At 38.7% G+C, this 19,463-nt stretch overlaps 2 long non-coding RNA genes across 21 annotated transcripts in view; one reads left to right on the top strand and one right to left on the bottom strand.

Moving 5' to 3' along the window:
* Nucleotides 1-19,463, bottom strand: part of LOC108391663 (uncharacterized) — a 284,047-nt gene that overhangs the window by 8,231 nt on the left and 256,353 nt on the right. For all 11 annotated transcript variants that reach the window (XR_012128935.1, XR_012128936.1, XR_012128937.1 and 8 more), the window contains one exon: nucleotides 7,395-7,615. This is a non-coding gene — a long non-coding RNA (uncharacterized lncRNA). The remainder of the gene's footprint in view (nucleotides 1-7,394; nucleotides 7,616-19,463) is intronic.
* LOC118972528 (uncharacterized) overlaps nucleotides 1-19,463 on the top strand; it is a 465,003-nt gene that overhangs the window by 195,665 nt on the left and 249,875 nt on the right. The gene's annotated exons all lie outside the window — the stretch shown is intronic.

Here is a 19,463-nt window from a genome sequence, read left to right as displayed (position 1 = left end):
TTCCCTGTGTTTTGTTTAGGACATTCTTATCTACCCTTCACTTGTGAAAACACTCTTCTATACTATTTTCTAAGTTTTGTAGTTTACCCTCCCATATTTAGATTAGAAATGAAGTGGAATTATTTTGCATATGATATTACCTAGAGGTATAATGTTTCTTTTTCCTTTTTCCTCCTGCCTTGTTCTTTGTTCTTCTCCACCTTTCTCTTCTCTTTTAAATGTGTGGATAGCCATTTGCCGTAGCAACAGTTACTGAAAGCTGCCTTCTTCCTACCAAACTCCATGCTGCCTCTGTCATGCAGCAAATGCCCATTATTACATGCATGAGTCTATTTCTGGGCTTGCTGTTCTGTTCCACTGGTCGTTTTACCTATTCCTGATCCATAGGTAGTTCTCATATCATAGTATTCTTGATTCTTCCTAGGACACACCTTCCCTTATTTTTTGTTCTTCTTGGGCCTTATTCATCCCTTGCAATTCCATATACATTTTAGATTCAACTTAGCTATTATTGAAAAGTTTGGGAATTTGGTTGGATTATATTGGAGGAGAATTCATATCTTTATAATACTGGGGTTCTCCATGGACTCAGTAGAAACCTTAACTCTTTTGTTAGATGTATTCTTGCAAGTTTTTGATGCCATTATGAATGCTGTTGTAAATTAAAAAAATTTTTTTGATTGTTTATATATAACAGTGTAATTGGTTTTTATATTGGTATTATATCTAGAAAACATGTTTAATTCTCTCATTAATCCCAATAATATACCTGTAGTTTCTTTTGTATTTGATACATATAAAGTCATATCATTTTTAAGTGGCAAATTTGTTTCTTCCTTTCTAATCATTATGCCTATAAATATTTCTTTTTCTTGCTTTGCTGCACTGACTAGAAGTATAATTTTGACTTAGAAGTGATAATAGTAGGCAACTTTGTCTTTTTTTTTTTATCTCAAAGTGGAATGCACCTTCAGGTATGATGACTGCTGGAGTTGTTTTGTAGATCTCGTTTATCAGATTAAGGGAGTTAGATCCCTTCTTTTCTTAATTTGCTACAGGTTTCTTTTTTATCATGAATGAATGTAGAATTTCTTTAAAATGCTTTTTCTTCATTTCCATGTCCTTTAAGATAATCTTATGAATTTTATCTTTGCATGTTTTGGTTATTAATTATTTTATGACAAACCATACCATTATTTAGTGGATTAAAAGAACTACCATTTTTTACTGCCTGTGCATCTGGGAGTTGAGAGGGCTCAGCAAGGTGGTTTCTGCTGCTTTTGTTAGAGTGCGTTGATGCAGTTGCAGCGAGATGGCATTTGGGGCCAGAGTCATCTGGATGCTTATCTTGGACGTTGGAATGTCCCAGACGGCTCATTATTTGTCTGCCACTGCACTGGGGATGGCTGGAAGTCCCAGTGCAGCTGGGATGCTGCGATGACTGTGTCTGTCTTTCTTGTTGTACTTTCAGGACCTCCTTATTTCTCTGTGGCCTCTGCAAGGTCTCCCAGCTGGATAATTGACTTCTAATATGATGGGTCAAAATGCAAAGTAGGAGCTGCCAGGCCTTCTTAGGGCATGTTCCTAGAATTGGCACAGCATCATTTTTGCTGTGTTCAGTTAGTTTTAGAAAGTCACAGGCCAGCCCAGAGTTAGTGCCAGAGAGCTTCCACAAGGATATGAGCCAGGAGGCCATCTTTAGGGCCAAGCTACCACAGTATATTAATGTAGTGAATTATATCAATTAGATTTTCTAATGTTTCCTAGCTTTATATACTTGGGTTAACCCCAATTTAGTCAAAATGAATTATCTTAAATCTAATATATTATTTGCTTAGGATGGCTCATTTTCACATTTTCCTTATATTTCAAGAAAAATTATGAGTCATCCTTGTCTTAAAAAGAATCTAATAGTATTCTTATGTGATAATCATTGTGCCACCAAGTTCTCTCCTTCTGTAAGTCCTAAGATGAAGCCTCTTTGATCTTTTCATGGAAAGGAAGAGGCACTGGGACAATTTTATTGCTGCCAACTTGGCAGGCATCAGAACCTAAGCAGCCATGATTTTACTCAGTGCCTCACTGTCACATTGGCATAGCCTGTTCCCTGCTGATGGCACTACCTTTCATGCAAAAGTACTCAGAATACTGTGCATTGGCAGTGAAATGAGTCTCCCTGGCTGCCCCCTCTTCTCTGCAACTTCACAGTGATTGCATCGGAAGGATTTGACACAGCTTCCTGCAGTCCTGTGGTGCCCAACAAGTGGAGAGTGACTCATGCCTCTCACAAGAAAATTAATGTTCCTTTTCAGTGCTCATATTGATCACTCTCCCTGTCTGCCCCACACATTTGCTGATCCTATATTCCTATAAGTTTATGAAAAGATTGGAGGACATCACTGTAAAGGAATTATAGCATTTACATACTATTATAGTAGGTGCTATTTGAAGGAATTTAAGTTAATATGTACCAGACACTGTGTGTGTGTGTGTGTATATGTATATTTGTGTGTGCATGTCCATATATGCTTCATATATTGTGGTTGTCAAACATGGCCACAGATTTATCAACCTTCTCCCATTGAGAAGTGAGTCTATGACTCTTCCCCTTGATCTGGGTGAACACAGAAACTGCTTTCACAGGAGGATGTGGAAGAAGTGATGCTGGACTATTTCCAGGCTGGCAGCTTCCACCTCTTGTCTCCTGGAATACTCATTCAGGGAGAAGTCAGCTACCATATAAGAAGTCCAACAATCCTGAAATCACCATGCTGTGAGGAAGCCCAAATTAGCCATAAGGCAGTAGAGAGGCCTAACTAGCTCCCACCCAGCTAGTCTGGCCATCCCAGCTCAGGCAGCAGACATATGAGTGAAGAAACCACCACATCATCCAGCCTCAGCCACCATCTATTGCTGTCAACTGACAGAGAGATTATAGGAGGAAATACCAGTCTGTTCTGTTTAGGAATAAAGATGAGTTCAGTTTTGGCCATGTTGTGTTTGAGGTGCTATGGGATATCCTGATAGAGTATTTAGAGTGCATATGTTTAAAGTGTTGGGTGAATGAACTGAACTGGAGGTACAGACCTGAAAATCGTGAATGTGCATATTGTTGGGTTTTGACACCACTGGATATGGCCCACTCTGGTTAGTATTAATCACTCACTGTGGGTATGGGTCATAGCCCTCAGGGTGAGTAAGAGAATTGTGCCTATGGGTGAGGAAGGACAGTGTGTGCTAAACATCTTAAATGCACCTCCCTCCCGGGTAATCCTAAAGCATGTCCCCAAGAATGAGTACCAGCTCTGCCCACCCTTGCCAAAAACTAAAGTAAAATAAAATTCAACACGTCTTGTTACTATATAGGCCATTGTTCCTGTGATTGGTACAGTCTTTCATGTAGATGTTTTCCCACTGTTATTTATCAAATTGTCTCTTCCACTGTCTCTTTTATGGCCTACAAAGACCTACAGCATCTGGTTTTTGACCATCAGTATAATCTCATTTCCTTTAACTTTTTTCTTCATTCAGCCCTTCAGACTTTGTCCTCTCAATTTACCAATCTTAGTCCCATTTGGGGGCACTTAAACTTACTATTTCTGCTTAATTAAATAAATCTTAAATTATTTAGATTTTCCTATAGCTCTATCCTTCCCAAAATTTAGGTCTCAACTCAGTACCCTGATATCACCTCAGAGGCTATGTCTACGTAGTACACCAACAGCTTATTTTATCTTTTTTGTATCTAGAACTTAAAAAAATAAATGAATTTTGTTTGTAGTAGTGTTAGCTCCACAAGGACAGGATTTTTGAATTTATAATTTCCAGCTCTAAAAATATGCATAGTAGATTTCCAATAAATAGCTATTGAATGAATGAATGAATAATCATCTGGATGCAGGAAGAGGGGAGACCCAGGGTGGGTGGTGCAGAGAGCATGTCTTACAGGACTGCATTTACAGGGCTCCCTTATCCAGTTCCCTGCTGCACATTGGAGTCATCTAGGGTCCCACGGAAGCCTGAGTCTCAGTCCTAGAAAGTCTGATGTAATTTGTTGGGGTTTGGCCTTGGTATCAAGATTTTTCAAAGGTAATTATTATGTTCATCCTCATTGAGAACCATTCATTAGGTGTTAATAAAACTAAAGTTTTTTCCCGGGCTTCTTGTGATTTCTTTATTAAGTAAATTCTGAGAATTCCTAACTCTAGAGCCACCAAGCAATGCTAATCACTAAAGATGTCCCCAAAATGTACTTGGTCTAAAGAAAGATCTGGACTGCTTATGTTTACCTTAAGGACCAAATTCCCATTGACTGGTGGGAAATTTTGGTTTATAAGAAAAGATACATGGAACTTTTGTTAGAAGACAAACTAAGGATGACATACGAGCTGAATTCAGAATTTTCCACATTAATGTTTTTCTTGGTCATTGCATATTAAAGTAAGATAGGAAAGTAATTTAGCAGTCCTCCTGGGAATAGGAATGGGTTTTGACATTTTGAAGGTCATGTCTCTGTCCTCAAGGGAAGCATATAGAAACAGAGCCAGGTTTATTCCCTCAGCCCATCTCTTGGGTAACATGGGAAAAGTACCAATGGTATGGATGGGCACTGTGGAGCACGATACTGGTTGAAAAAAAAAAAACTTTACAAAAAACAAAAACCAAACTGAAATACCAATTTCTAAAACTGATCAAAGTGGAGCAGCTCTGTTTGAAGTAGAGTTTATAGCCTGGAGGCTAGCTCAGTCCAGACTGCCTCTCACAATCCCTACCCCCAGGAGGCCCAGGAGAACCGAAGCCGAGTACTCTGCCAAACTGAACTTGAAAAACACTCTTCCAGATGATGCTTTTAGAAACAGTAATTACAGATGTCTCCTGGTTAAGAAAACCTAGCACAAGTAATAACAACCAGGTAAGGGCGTGCTCTGGTTACATTGGTGTTGAGATTGAGCATAGCATCAAGATTAAATAGGTTGGCCCTTTGCTAGGAACACTTCGATAAATGTGAGCATGACCCAGGGACCTTGGTAAATTCAGGTTCTGATTCAGTGGATCTTGTGTGGAACCCAAGATCTGCATTTCTGATAAGCTCCCAAGTGCTGCCAATGCTTTGAATACCAGGGTTTCAATCACAATTCATACATCAAAAGCCCCTGGGAGACTTATTAAAAATGCAGATCTTGGGCTACATCCCAGATCTTCTGGATGCAACCCTCTTGTTGTGGTTCTGCGAGTCATTGTTTTTAACAAGTTGCCCAGGTATTTCTGATGTGCTGTAAATATGAGAAAAATGCTCCAGCATGTGTTGTTTTTGTATCTTCCTCTTCAGGAACACAGGTGGAGAGCCTGAGGTCAATAAATACCAGGCCTGGAGATCGTCTAGCCCACCCTTACCCTTTTATTGATTAGAAAACTGAGCTCCTAAAGGGCAGACAGTCCTGCCAAGTGCCCATTGCCTGCTGGCAGTAGAGAAGAGTGGGTGCCAGAATGGAAGTATCTGAATTCCTAGGCTGAACACCAGAACACCATGAGCCTTCCATTATCATTGCTTCTCTGTCTGTGCTGCTTTGCGAGGTTGTGTCTCTTCTGTCTTCTGTTGTATTCCCAAAGCCTGGCACAGTGCCTGGTACAGGGCAGGTGCTCAATAACTCTGTTGTATATTCCTGCAGAGCTTGTGCCTAATCAGTTATCTTCAAATTCTCTTATTAAATATTTTCAAGTTACAAATATCGAAATTGATGTTCCCAGATAAAATACCGAAGTCCTCTTAAGAGTCTGATATAGTAGGCAGTCAGAACATGTACTATGGGGAACAGAGAGAATGGCCCTAGAATTTAGTCCTGGCTCCTACATTTACTAACTCTTTGATCTTGAGAATTTTGCTCAACTGCTCTGAGCTTCAGTTTCCTCATCTGTATATTGGAGACACCAATGAATCCTGTATCATGGAGTTTTATGAGTATTGGTCAGTGCATGTAAAATGTTTAAATGGTGCCTTGTACATAGTAAATGCTAAATCCAGCAATAGTCCATTGGATTACAAAAGCAAGGTATTGATTCCATCAGTGATGCCAGAAGCCACAGCATTATGAGGCCCTTGCCAACTGCCTATCCGTAAGAGTGGGAAATGGATCATCTCTGAAATGATCATGTATAATGCATAGACCATAGTCTGGAGTGAATGAACTTGAGTTTGTACAGCTTCTCAGGAAAGCCTTTCTACAGCTATGGTGTGTTACCCTTATGTAGTACAGTAGTTATTGAGACACTGAGGACAAAATTACTGCGGTGGGTCACTCCCAGCTAACAAGATGGCAGTAGGGACGTGTGGGCTTAATCTCCCTGGGATTCCCTCCAGAGAGTCCAAATACTGACTAACCACTTTAGAGTTTGCTTCAGATGTGTGGTGCAACAGCTATGAGCAATGCATTTCAGTCTTTATTCAGAGAGTATAGGAAAGATATTTTTAGCTTGATTACTCCATGAAGGAATGTGAGTTTGAAATGCATGCCTCAGGAATTTACCAGGGGAATGGGACTGTGTGACCATTACTATCAGAAAGTGTCTTTTCTTCACATGTCCCAGGTTTTCAGATTAGTCCTGAATTTCAAATATTCTGCAGTGTTGTTCTGTAAATAAAACTCTACTTGTCTGAGCAGATAGACTGATTTTGTGGGGACGTGGTTGGGAAAACACAGTCACCACAGCCTGATACAGAGATCACATCAAAGATGGTTGGTGGTTGAAGAAAAAAGTATGACATATTATAGACTGGTATACCTTCCTTTTAACTCAGTAATGACTCAGACTTTTTTTTAGTACCAAATGACAGAAACTAACCTGAGTGGCTTAGGTTAAAAGGGAATTCCCTGGCTCTTATAACTGAAAAGTCCACGGGATTTATGGTTGGATGGATACACATTCTCACCTTCTTAATCTTCTTCCTCTCTGTTGGTTGTATTCTCAAGCAGGCTCACCCTTTGGGTGACCCCAGCAGATCCAGGCCCATATCCTGGTAGCTTGGCATCCATACAGAAAGAAAGTAACTTTCCAAAGTATTTCAGCACAAGCTCTGAAAATTCCCTTGGGCTAGACTTAGGTCATCTGTCCTTGCTATGCCCACCGGTCAAGGGACTAGTATCATCAGCAGCTGAACTGCATGGGCTAGAAGTTTCCCCAAAGGAAACTGAGCCATTGATAACAAAAGAGGAGGACGTGGATGCTGTGCATGGACATGCAATAAATGTCCTAACGTCCTTTGCCTGTGAGCAGGATTCTGCTTCCCATCACCTCCTTATGCCCAGTTTTCCTAGAATAAAATTGTTCCACACACCACTGCCATCTATCCATAAGAGATCTGCCTCATGCCCACAAATGATGTTCATTTGACCAACCTTTACTTTTTCTGTCTGTGCCAAGTGAACCTCTGTGATGTCCTGGTTGTGGCTGTGACTGAATGTTGCTTGGAGATTTTCTTACTGTCACACTGGATCCCTTTTGCCTCCTCAGTCTCCATAAAAGTTTGTCATTAAACTCTTGAATCCTCTTATAAATGTGGAAAGGAGAACAATGCCTACAGCTGTAGACATCCAGGAAGAGCTGCTTCTAGGATTTCCTAGGAAACACATAGGGACAATTTTACCACCTTATGTAACATCTCTGGCAAGCTGCAGAATGGACCCACAGTTCATCTTAGTTCACTAGAGCAAATACTCCAGGAATGTTTACTTGGTTCCAATTTGCAATTTGCTTTTAGACAGCTAATTAGGTAAGAATTCACAAATGAGAACTGCTACCCTTGCATGGAGCAATTTGCTTTATTAAATAAGATGTGACAGGGTGTGTGCTATATACTTAGCATGGTAAGATTCTCAGTTATGTATAGAACAGCTCCAAGATTGATTAGTTCTCAATGAATAACTGGAGGTTACAGGTCTAGAAAGGGCCTCAGACAACATGAAAAAGAGGATATTTTCATAAAATGCACATTTTTATACAGCACAGTGTATGAGAGACTCCTATATAGCTTATTCAAAAGAATTAACATTTCTGACTGCTAAATGTCAGACGCTGGACAGAACCCATTTGTTCCTCCAGACACCCAAGAGGGAACATGGTACTATTATTCCCATTTCCACACCTAAGCAAACTGAGGACTGACGGTAACAGAGCTGGATCCTGATGGAACATCAAGCTATTGGGCCCCATACCCAAAGCTCTAACATACTGTGAAATCTTATATGATGATCAGTTTGGTTATTGAGAAATTATGCATGTTTTTTTTTAAGACTTTATTTTTTAGAACAGCTTTCGGTTCATAGCAAAATTGAGAGGCAGGTCTAGCTAGTGAACTAGGTCTTCCTCAGTAGATAGTGGAAGGCTTATTTTTTTTTTTAGTTAAAGGGATCAGGTTTTGCAAAATTGTGTGTTTAGTTAAAATACCTATGGTTGTTAAAAAAAGAAAGAAAGAAAAAAAGGATAATAGAGATATAAACAGATCGTTAATTAGGGAATCAGCAGCATTGGTTCATTTGCTCCACGGAGTCACCAGTCTCCTTCATCTGTCTACTCTGTCATCGTATTTGTTGGCATTTCATATTCATGCATTTTACCTCATTGTCACAAGATGGCAGCTGTAGTTCTAAACAAGACCATAGCAGGAAGTGGCCAAGGGAGTGGTGATGAAAAATGTATTTCTTGTAGTGGAATTCTCCCTTAATTATCAGAGAAAAACACTGTTTCCAGAAGTCTCCCAGAAGACTTCCCTTTCCATCTCATTGGCTAGAATTGAGTCACATGATAACACTGACCTCCAAAGGAGGATGGGAAAGAAGAGTTTAGCTTTCCTCAGTCTCTTTAGGGCAAAATGAGCAAGGTAGGTAGAAATGGATCTGCATTATCTAACTTACAGTTTCTGTCAGTGTGAAGGAGTGTGAGAATTCATTTGGAGCATCCTTAACAGTACAAACCTACACAGTACAACCAAGTACTGTGACCAACAATCTGTGACCCCTTAATCCTTTAATAGGTCAGTTTGTTGAGTTAATCATATAGAACTGGGTCACACACCGGAGCCCAAGGGCTTCCTGCCCTATTGCTCATGGGTTTTGAAAACCCTCCCCCAGGAAATCGATAGACTACAAATTGGGGGTTATCGGTTTCCATTGCAGTTGTTAGGCAAAACCTTTTTTTCATAATGTAGGGTTGGACAGTATGTTCCAAAATTAGCTTCCAGGTCATGCCTTCAGACTACTACTAATTTAAGCTGAAGTCTATGCATCTTTTAAAGTTTGTGTCAATTAGAGCTTATGTGCTATGGAAAGCACTGAAACTCAGTGCAGAATAAAAATGTAGAACTCCCTGTTCAAAAATTATTAAGAAATTCCAAGACAGCAAAAGCAAAGTATTAAATCAAGCACGGGGCCTTATGGAACTACGCAGACTGCATCCACAAAGCCGTCCCTGGCTTGGACCAACTGGTCTGCTGCTGAAGCCTGAACGTGGAGGAGGCCAAACTCAGTGGTTAGCTACAGGTGTGGGATCAGTTCCTTAACGGTGCAGTGTGATGGTTAAGAGATCACGTTTTAAAATAGGCCTCTCTGCATTCTCATCCTAATGCTGTAACTTAATTGCTCAATGATATTACAGACTTCTTAAGCCTTTTGGTTTATTCATTTTCCTCTTCTGTAAAAGGATGGTGGTAATATCTCTCTTGTATATTATTGAAAGATATAAATTAAATGATAGATGCTGTATTCTTGTAGCACATTCTTGGTATATACTGTATTGAAGGTTTGCTATTTTACCTGTGAATTTTGCTGATCCAAAAACTCAGTTTTACCATGTTAGAGGGTATTAGACTATAAGGGGCAGATCCTTGCACATTAGACTCACAAGAAAATGATTTGTGAATCAGAATGTCCATTCCTTCATATGTAAAGAATTTGGTGGATTTGGAATGGATCTAACATCAGTTCATACTCAGAATCCACTTTGGAAACATTGTTTAGATTAGTAGGTTGCTTTGAACAGAAGATCAGTATTGTCCTCTGATGCCTGTATCCTGACATTTCTGAGGCCAAAAAAGTTGAAATCTTTTGGATTTAGCCAAGGTTTCCTTTTTGCAGGACTTACAAGGAACTTTCAGCATGCCTATGAATTCTGTGAATTCCCCAGATGATTTCCAAACTAACCCATTATTGGATCAACGTGGTGATTCCCTTCAGTAGGCATTTAACATAAAAAGGATGTTTTGTATGTGGGCATATGCATGCGTAAACTACTATTAGCCTTCCTGGTAGGAAAAATTAGCATTTGCAGCCCCCTCTGCAAGTATCTAACCTTAGAGGTAATTCCTCAGATGTTTTGAATGCCTCCATTGTAATCAAGACCATAAGTTTTGTTACTTTGCAAAAGGAAAATAGAAATGCTTTTTTATGTTTAAATTAGTGGTATTTAGATACATTATAGGCCAGAATTATTGCATGGTTCCACCATCCTTCCATAAATGAGGGAAGCCAGTCATCTAATCTCTTTGGTCTTTAAGGTCTTCCTGTTACCCCATTTCATGGAGGAACTTGGCCCAGCCCTGCAGTGGACTGGCACAGCTACCAGAGGATTCTGGTCTCCACCTATTTTAGGTTGAGTGAACATTTTATGCATGATCCTGAAGGCAGATTACTTCCCAGAGCTTACAAGAACAATATGCCTTCGCATTTTTCATGCTTATTTGTTATTACATATATCTGTGGCAGAATTGGTCTAATACCAGCTTGCATTAGGACTTCTTATTTGGCAGCAGAGGTGTGTGGTAGAGGGTAGGCTGAAAATATTTATGACAACAACCCAACTATTTTTCAGGGCCAAACAGGCTTAGGACATCTGCCATGGAATGATTTCACTGTGGTACAACTCATGGGATTAGTGTTCTTGGAAACACATTTTGTTAAACTAGCTCACAAGCAGGGAGGTGATATTTCTGTCAGCGTAGAGTAGACTGGGACAGTTGATCTAATACTTTTTAATTTACTTGTTGCTTTTCTGATCTGTGTTGCAATTTATAAGAAAAGTGTTGGAGAGGTATCACAGTTTCGATTTTTTTGATTTTGCTCTTAATGAACTGCTTTCATTGAAAAGAGTAAAATTGAGGAAGTTTTGGAAAAATAAGAGATGCAGTCACTCCACCTGTGTGCTGAGAGCAGGTATTTGGATGAAATATGAAGCACTAAGGCACCATCTGGGTGTTTCTACATGTTTAAACGCTTCCTTTTTACAAAGTGACATTTAGATGACTGACAATTTCATTTTCAGAGGTATGATGCTGTAAGACACATTTTAAGACAGAAAGTCCTCATGGTAAGAAAATTCACTGCTTTTTTGTGGCATCTACAACCAGCACACATCTAGTAATCAAAAGGAGAGCTGCATGGAATAAATGCAGTAGTTGACTTCTGCCCAGATCTTTCTGAAAAGCGGAAGTGAAGCCTTTCTGTTCTTTGACATACAAAGCATGTTGCTTTATAATGGATTCTACAGTAAAAGTAAATCCAAACAAAGCAACATCTTTTTTGCTCTAACATATGTGCAATGGAAGCGAGAATCCAAGTATGTCAGTGGTGGGAGGAAAGAAATGCATCTTTCACTACCTCAATTATTGGATGTTGTTTAAATAATGAGTACCAATTGCCTATGTTGGATTTGTGCACCATTCTTTTTTCCTTCTTTAATATTTATGCCTCAGTATAACTTATATCTACTGTTTATTTCTTTTTCCATAAAAAGTGGAATGGTGTTCCAACAACTGGACCCATCTCCCATCAAACCAAGTCATCAGAGCGAAATGTAACAGCATTTTCCTCCACCCAGGCCAGCTGTCTCATCTAGACATCAATAAACTTCCTCATGTCCATTCATGAGCTCAGTTTTGAGAGCAAATCTGGCTCCATCTGTTTGTTCTTGTCATCCAGGTGCAAGTGGAATTGGGGCCATTTTGCAGGAATTTCTGCAAAGTGGAATTGGGGCCATTTTGCAGGAATTTCTGCAAAGTGGACACTCCAGATTCCCAATTTGGAACCCTGAGACTACAAACCTAGACACTCAACCTTTCCCCTATCTCCCTTTTGCCCCCTTGACCAAGGCTCCCTATGTGTGAGTTTATCAGTTTAATCACCCTCCTCACTGTTAGACGTGACCTTGTTTTATTATCTTTGTGTCTCTGTCTCCCTCCACCCTTCCCAGGACTCAGGCCAGTGCTCCGCCCAGTAGGCTCTAGGTAGTTGTTGACTAGTTAAATACTTTTAGAGAATTGTTTAGGGCACTGCTGAAGGAGTGGTGAAAATAGCTTTGCTCTACCTGCTGATAAGGGAGGAGGATATGGATTCTACAGGCTGGAATGAAGTAAAGTGGGAGATGAAAGATGTATAAAAAATTGGGGATGAAAGGCATTAGGGAAAAGAGAAATGCAAAGGGGAATTTTGTGTTCTATCTTTGGAGTTAAATTCATCAGGACTGTATAAACCTCAATGCATAAAAAATGATACCATCTCATAAAAGTCTTGGACTGCACTGTCCACTGTGGTAGTCAGTAGCCACATATGGCTCTTTCAATTTAGTTCTGAGTCACAATAGGCACATTTCAAGTGCCCAGCAGCCACATGTGACTAGTGACTGCTGCATAGGACAGCACCAGTAGAGATACTTACATCATCTCAGAAAGTGGTATTGGACAGTGCTGCTTTAGTCTTGTTTTCAGTCCTTGTTTATTCATTCAACAAATATTAACTGAGCACCTTCTTTGTTTGTGGCACCACTCTGAGAAGACGCTGAAATGTTTCAGAACATATACTCTAAAATAGTCTGGCTCAGCTGCTCTTTCACTGTCTAACCTTTGGCAAGTCACTAATCTATTTGTGCTTTAATCAGCTGTAAAATGAATATAATAAAATTATCTATCTTGTAGGACTGTTGTGAGGACTAAATGAGTATGTGTATATGTGCATGTGTATATATGTATGTAAATGTATGTATATGTATGTATAGATAAGCATATATACATTTATTAATATATCCACACATACTTAAATTTATATGTATCTTAGAACTGTTTCTGATACATAATCAGTGCTTGATAAAAGTGGGATCTCTTAGTAGTAGTGGGTATTTATTACAGGGTGACAAACAAAATAACTGATTCATGCTGTTCTGGAGTTTACCATCTAGAGGAAACATCAGGCAATAAATCATTAAATAAGTTAATAACTACAAACTATATCAAGAACTGCAAAAGAAATGAATGGGATGAGGAAACAGAGTAACAGAGGAGAAGCTATATAGAAAACTTCTCAGAGATGACACTTAAGGTTTAAAAAAAAACAACTGAAGAGAAAGTCCAGCCATGCAGACAGGAAAAAGTGGAGAGAGGGCCTCAGGCAGAGGGAAGCACTACGAAAGACGACAGTGTGACTGCAACAGGACGGGAAAGTGAGGGGCTCCAGGTTGGATGGGCGGGGAAAGAACAGCCAGGTCGTACAGGGATGCAGTCAGTGGTAAAGAGGGTGTACCAGCGGACAGATATATAAAATGATCACTCAAAAGCCATTTAAGCTACAAATTGGAGGGGAAGCAGGGATTGAAGCAGAGCCCATTAGAAGGCTATTTTAACAGACCAGGAGAGGGGGAATGATTTAGACTCAGACAATAGGCATAGAAGTAGAGAGAAAATGAGCAGTTCTAGATATATGTGACAGATAGACCCAGTGAGACTTGCTAATGCAGTACTTGACATTGATAAGAGGGAGGCATTCAGGTTGATGTTCAGGTTTTTGACTTGATCCACTGGGTTGGTGATAATTTCATTTACTGAGATAGAGAGAACATTTTTGAGGAAAACAAAACTAATTGATGACAGGTAGTCTGCTAGATATAGAGGTCTGGTGTCCAGATGAAAGGCTGGGAGGGAGATAGGAAAAAGGACATCGTTAACTCATAAATGATATTTAAGAGAGAAAATAGGAGATGGTTTCTGGAATGATGGAGTAAAGAGCATAGCAAACTATCTCCCCAATAAGACAACCATTTAACTGAAGAAAATTTGTCTAGATAGCCAGCTAGCTAGCTAGCTAGCTAGGTACATAAATGGATTATACATAGTGAAATTACATAAATATATAAAACTGCATAAAATATGTAAAAACATGTAAATAGATAAATCTCACAGTCCTTAAAGTTTCTGGAAATTGTCCTAAGGGCTTACAGGGAATGGAGAAATAGTTCGTCTGAATAATTTACTACATCTCAGTAACAGCAGTGAGTCTGTGACATTTCAGTCATGTCACCTCCTTCCCAGCTACATCTTATGGAACCATGGCAGGGGCAGGCTGTCAGCATTTTTCATCTTCCCCCAAAAATCCTCATGTTTCAAAAGCTCTATTCATGGAGGACTGGGGCTCCATTCCTCTACCTAGCCCCCAGTTGTAGGACAGAAGGTGTATGCCAGATGTGGCATGCCACTGATGTTGGACTTCAGTCAGTTTTGAACAGCTTCCTGGTACAGCAGGAGTCCCATGCGAGGAGGATCAAGTGAGGAAAAACAAGGGTCCCCACACTTCACCCATTTCTGCTCATAGAGCAGAGAGATTACTTCTGGAGAAGTGAGCTTCTCTCCCCATTCTGAATACCTATGTAGTGGAATGGAGCTTTAGCCCATGAAAGAGGTAGGCCACTACAATTCTGCCTGTGGAGAATTATTTTATTCAGAACAAAGCGCAGTGACTTCTGTGCCTAGGGCAGTGGAGATCTTGGTAGAGAACAATTAAGAGGATACTTACAGCTCCACAATATTGGTAGCAATGAGTAAAACAATAGAGGAATTGTAAGTTTAACAGAGAGAACCATGGGAAGAAACAACCAAGAAAAGCCCTCCTGGGATCAACCTGGGGAGTTGGAAAAGCTGTACACAGTAATAGGTTGTGCCCACTCAGGAGCAATTGGAAGAGAACATGGGGCATATTTGGAAACATTTCCCAAGCTGTACACAGAGCCATCACAAATGGCACTAGGGACTTATGGACAGCTTCTAACTGCTGTTAGAACAATAAGCTACTCCAACCCAGGAGCAAGTTCTAAGAAGGCAGACTTAAAAATAAAATCACATATATCTCTAGTAGTCTGGAAGACTGTATGCCCAAGGCTGCAGTCTCTTAGGAGTGAATGGAGAGGGAAGCTCAAAGTTACTAATCCCTAGGTTAAAAGGAGACAAAAATGTAAGCTCCTACACCTGTGAAGGTAGTTGCCATGCTACTCAGATACACAGTGGTGAAGGCAAAAATCTAATTTCCATCAGGTCTTAAGCATAATCTTTGATCAATAAGATCAATAAGAATTTATGCCAATCTATGAGTAACCCCTAAATAGACAGTCTAAAGACAGAAGCAAGGGAATAAATAGGAGATACACAAGAGACTCCACACTGGAGGAGAGAAGACTTTACAGAGTTAGTTCAGGCAAGTAACTAAAGAAATAAATCAATAACATTGAAAATAATAGCAAAAATATTGTCCTCTGGGGGCAGGGGCAAATCTGGAATCAATACCAGAGTGGCTATATTATCTAAAATGTCCAGTTTTCAACAAAAAATTTGCAAGGTACCCAAAGGGACAGAAAAGTGTCACCTATACAACAGGAAAGAGCAAAAAGGCAATAGCATTTTGAAAGAACCCAGATGTTAGACTTAGCAGACAAAGTCTATAAAGCGGCCATTATAAATATATTCAAAGAACTAAATGAAGGCATGTTTAAAGAATTAAGGGATGCATGAGGACACTCTCTCCCCCAATAATGATATCAATAAAGAGACAGAAATTTTAAAATGGGCCAAATGGAAATTCTGGTATGAAAAGTAATAACAGAAATGAAAAATTCACTAGAGGAATTCAAAAGTAGATTTTAACTAACAGAAAAAAAGGATCAGCAAATCTGAAGATAGATCAATAGTGATCATGCAATATGAACAGAAAAGTATAAAGAAAAATTAACAGCATCAGAGAAATACAGGCCATCATTAAACAAAGCAACAAATGTGTAATGGAAGTTGTAGAAAGAAAGGAGAAAGAAGAGGCAAAAAATATTCAAATAATACCTGAAAATTCCCAAAATTTAATTTAAAAATTAACCTTTACAACTTAGAAGCTCGATAAGTAGAATATACACAAATGACCACATACAGCCCCATATTAGTAAAATAACTGAAATTCATATATAAAGACAATATCTTGAAAGCAGAAAGGGACAAATGACTCATATCCTAAAAGGAAACTTCAGCAAGACAACCAACTTTTGGTCACAAACAGTAGAGGCCAGAAGGCAATGAGAAGACATACTTAAAGTGATGAAAGAAAAAATTGTCAACCAAGAATCAGCAAAACCCTTTTAAAGATGAAGGCACAATTAAATACATTCCCAGATAAACAAAAGCTGAAAAGATTTGTGGATAGCAGGACATGCCTTACAAGAAATGCAAAAGGAAGTTTTTTTAGGCTGGAAAGAGTGACATCTGGCAGTAATTTTGAATCTGCACACAAAAACAAGGAGTCAATAAATGTAATTATAAAGACAATAAAGCTTGGTGCCATGGAAGGTGATGGAGTTGGAAATGACAGGAACCAGTTCCACCTCTTGGGTGGGGGGAAACTATTGAGAAAACATTAATAGTAAGAATCAACTACTTTGGAAATCTAGAGTCTAGTCACACTGTGGCAGTGTGCAGGGGCATGTTTAATGAAGTAAGAGGCTGGTAAATATTCGTGAATTTTGCATTTCACAGAGAAGTCACCATCTTCCATTCCCCAGTTTTGTGGCTATAGGAGATGGCAGCCCATGTTCCTGGTGTGCCTTGAAGCTGTAAGATTGGACAATAAGCACATTTTCCTCTAAGGATCAGGATTATATGTGTTGATCTGCCTGACAAATTACTGAGGAATCAGTTCAGGAATTGGTCATTGTTTTAGCCCTCTTAGACTGAAGTAGCTTACCAGACAGTGTTTGTCAGTGGGATTAAAAGAACAGAATGGTGGTTTTGTTTTTTCTTTCTTTATGAGATCCATGTACTCAAAGAATTCTCAGTCAGGCCCCTACCTAACTTCTGTGATAACAGAACAGAGACTTCAGTGAGTGATCACACATGACAAGGAATAAAGTCCTTATAAAAATAGTTTAGAGAAGTCACTAAACAACTACACCCTCTACAAGCAACATCAGAACTCCCTAGTGAAAGAGAAGAATTTGATTCCTAGAGTTACCACTCTGTGATATTGGAAATGTCCATTTCTCAACAAAAAATTACAAAGCATACAAAGAATCAGAAATATGTTGCCTGTGCACACAGGAAAAAAATTGACAAAACTATCTCTGAGGAAGCCTGGACACTGGACATACCAAACAAGACTTTAAATTGTCTGTATTATTACATGTGAACAGCTGAAGAAATCAATGGACAAAGACTGTAAAGGAAATTGGGAGAATAGTGAATGAAAAGAAGGAATATAAGTGAAGATATAGAAGTTTTTTAAAGAAACTGAATAGAAATGCTGAAAAATACAAAAGTTAAAATGAAAAAGGGATTAAGTGGCAAATTTAAGAAGGCCCAGGGAGAATCTGAAAACTTGAAAAGAAGGCAATTGAAATGATCAGTTTGAGGAGCAGAAAGAGAAGAGTGAAGCAAAATGAGCAGTGCCTAAGGAACCTAGAGAACACTACCAAGAGTACTAACATTGGCCTTATGGAAGTCCTAGAAGAAGAGAGAGAGAAAGGGGAAGAGAAATAGATGAAGAAATAACAATGGAAAACTTCCTATATTTGATGAAATACATAGCTAAACACATCTAAGGAAGTCAGAACACTCTAAACAGAATAAACTCAAAGAGATTATACCAAGAAACTTTCTAATCAAACAGTCAAAAGCTGAGACAAAGAATCTTGAAAGTAGCAAGAGAGAAGAGACTCATCATGCACAAGGATTCCCCAGTAAGATTAATGATTTCTCCTCTAACATCATAGAGGCTGAAAGGCAGTGAGATGATATAATGCTGAAATTTAAAAAAAAAGAATTGCCAATGGGGAACTCTATCTGACAAACCTATCCTGACAAAAATGAAGGAGAAATTAAGACACTCTAAGAATAAAGCTAAGGGAGTTTATTACTGTTAGACTTGCCCTTTTAAAAATGGTAAAAGGAGTCCTACAAGTACAGTCCTACCAGAGTAGAGGTAATCTAGTTTTATTGTATTTTTGGCATGTTGCACCTCTCTTTGTGTTCTATATGATTTACAAGGCAAATGCATACAACTATAACAAATTTAATGGACATACAATATACAAGGCTGTTATTTGTGACAGCAAAAACATAAAGATGAGTGGAAGGACTGGATAGGACCAGAGTTAATATATGCTATCAAAGCTAAATTGGTATCAGTTCCATCAAGATTGATATACATTTAATGTCTTAACTGTAATCCCCACAGTAATCACCTAGAAAATAACCACAATGGGATGAAGCTAAAAATGAATAACATAAAGAAAACTGGAAAATTCACAAGTATATGTGCATTAAGCAACATACCCTTAACCATTGGGTCAAAGATGAAACCACTAGGGAAACTGGAAATTATTTTGGGAATGAAAATGACAACACAACATACCCATACTTACAGGATGCAGTGAAAGCAGTGCTCAGAAGGAAATTTAGAGCTTTACATACTTACATTAAAAAATCAAGAAATATCTCAAAACAATAACTTAACCTAATACTGTAAGGAATAGAAAAAGAAAAACTAAACCCAAAGGTAGCAGAAGGAAGGAAATAATAAAGATTAGAGCAGAGATAAATGAAGTGGAGAATAGAAAATAAAACCAATGAAACCAGTAGTTGGTTCTTTGAAAAGATTTTTTAAAATGTTGGCAATTTTTAGCTATACTAAGAAAAAGGAAAAGATACAAGTAGCTAAATTAAGAAATAGAAGTGGAGATATCACTACCAATTTATAGAAAAAGGATTATAAGAGAATATTTTGAACATTTGTAAGCCAACATATTAGATGACCTAGAAGAAATGTAAATATTTATAAAAGCACACAAATTACCAAAAGTGATTCAGGAAAATCCAGCAAATCTCAACAGATCTAGAACAAGTATAGTTTGAATCACTAAATAAAACATCTCATATAATGAAAAGCCAGGACCAGGTGACTCCACTGGTGAATTCTGCCAAACACTAAAGAAAAATTAACTTCAGTCATTCTTAAACTCATAAAAATTTGAGAGGAAGGAATATTTCCTAACACATTCTATGAGGCCAGTGTTACTTTGATAAAATCAGACAGAAAATACTACAAGAAAAGGAAACTACAGGCTAATACCCCTTATAAGTAGAGATGCGAACAACCACAACAAAATGCTAGCAAATCAAATGC

Source organism: Manis javanica, chromosome 3, assembly GCF_040802235.1.
Source record: "Manis javanica isolate MJ-LG chromosome 3, MJ_LKY, whole genome shotgun sequence".
Taxonomy (NCBI): domain Eukaryota; kingdom Metazoa; phylum Chordata; class Mammalia; order Pholidota; family Manidae; genus Manis; species Manis javanica.
Note: the sequence above shows the minus strand (reverse complement) of the source record. Positions and strands in the feature narration are given on the sequence as shown.